The 1,847-nt window shown below is 51.1% G+C and overlaps 1 pseudogene; it reads left to right on the forward strand.

Annotated features, from left to right (window-relative positions):
• Nucleotides 1-380: 380 nt before the first annotated feature.
• Nucleotides 381-1,619, forward strand: LOC112230535 (annotated as a pseudogene).
• The last annotated feature ends 228 nt before the right edge of the window (nt 1,620-1,847 follow it).

Below are 1,847 nucleotides of genomic sequence, written 5' to 3' on the forward strand. Positions count from 1 at the left end.
GTGGCTGTATCGTCTTTCATGAGGTCACATACATGAAACGAAATGGACCAGGTCGTAGCTGGCTTCTCCACCGACCGTTTACACATCCTCCAAAACATGGATATTGTTCTGTTCTCAAGTTCTGTGATGTAGTAGAAGTTCCTTTGTTCTACTGTGAAACTCTCTCTCTCTATACTGCATGGCTAGGAGGAGAGAGTCTCCTCCAGGAATTTACGACCTGAGATAACAGATCCTGGGTGTAGGAGAGAGAGAGTGGGATGCCATGATCTATACCCAGAAAGAGACACTTCATGACACTTGATAAGAAGAGCGTTGAGGCTTGGATTCTATCAGTAGCCCTGTCCGTAGTCCTGCCTGCAGGAGCAGAGAAGCTGCCAGTAGCAGTGGACTGATGTGGAGGCAGGCTGGTCCTAGTGATCTAGCGGAGGGGGTGGGACACCATGATCTACACGGCTCTCCGTTGGCTGTTTCTAGTGTCCTTCATCGTGCTGACCATCTGTGGGAACATGCTGGTGTGTTTGACCGTGGGGCTCAGCCGCCGCCTGTGCCGCATTTCTAACGTTTTTTTTTCTGCTAGCCATGACGGATCTGTTACTGGGTCTGCTGGTGCTGATCCTCTCTGCCACCCTGGAGCTGCTGAGTGGACACTGGCCCCTGGGAGGCATCCTTTGTAACATCTACATCTCTCTGGATGTGATGCTCTGTACAGCCTCCACCCTGACCCTGCTGGCCATCAGTGTGGACCGTTACCTGGCCATCTCAACTCCGCTATGCGGCCTCCGCAGGGTCACCCCTCCCCGGGTAGCTCAGGCCATCACTGTCATCTGAGTCACTTCCCCACTTCCTTCCTCCCCATCCACCTGGGCTGGAACACGGGTGACTTCAGAGTGCAGAACCTGGACTGGGTCGAGGTGGAGGGACACACCTGTCGCTTTGAGTGGCACAACAACTACGTGCTTCTGGATGCCTTTGGTAACTTCTACCTCCCACTACTGGTCATGTACGATATGTACCACTGAATCCTTTGGATAGCACGTGAACAGGTTAGTGTTTTATTTCTTATCCATACTTGTTGTGCAGTAGTACCATTACCAGTGGTAGAAGTGATACTTGTAATTATGTCTGGAGCATCAATGGTAGTACTGGAAGAATTAGTCGTAGCTCTTAGAGTTACATCCAGTTATTAATGTAATCCGCTCAGTTGTCCATCTGCTGACCTGTTTCTCAAACCTGTCTTCATCCTTCCATTCGGGTACGGCGTATCCGAGCTGCCACTGCTTCAATCGCACACACGCACAGCATCAGCGGCGGCCACAGCACAAGGCCACAGTGACACTAGCAGCAGTTCTGGGGCCCTTAGTTATCTGGTGGTTATACCTCACTATTGTACCTTTACCTGCATGGGCATCGGGGCAGAGACTAATCCCCCTGCTACTGCCCTCTCTGTGGTGCTGTTGCTGGGCTACTTTAACTCCGCTGTCAATCCCATCCTGTACCCGGTCCTGAACAGGAACTTCCGCAGGGCCTATGAGGAGCTGCTGTGCTGCATGGGGCTAGCGTGGAGACACATGTCCACAACTATCTTTGTGTCCCTGCAGAAACGAGTGCCATCTTTCTAATGCACACAGAGATACTCATCTGATCAATGGCCACAGAGACACTGTCACGCCCTGACCATAGAAAGCTGTTTATTCTCTGTGTTGGTTGGGGCGTGATCGTGACTAGGGTGGGTCATCTAGGTGATTAATGGTTTATGTTGGCCTGGTATGGTCCCCAATCAGAGACAGCTGTTTATCGTTGTCTCTGATTGGGGATCATATTTAGGTAGCCATTTTCCCCATTGTGAT

Source organism: Oncorhynchus tshawytscha, linkage group LG33 (genome assembly GCF_018296145.1).
Source record: "Oncorhynchus tshawytscha isolate Ot180627B linkage group LG33, Otsh_v2.0, whole genome shotgun sequence".
Taxonomy (NCBI): domain Eukaryota; kingdom Metazoa; phylum Chordata; class Actinopteri; order Salmoniformes; family Salmonidae; genus Oncorhynchus; species Oncorhynchus tshawytscha.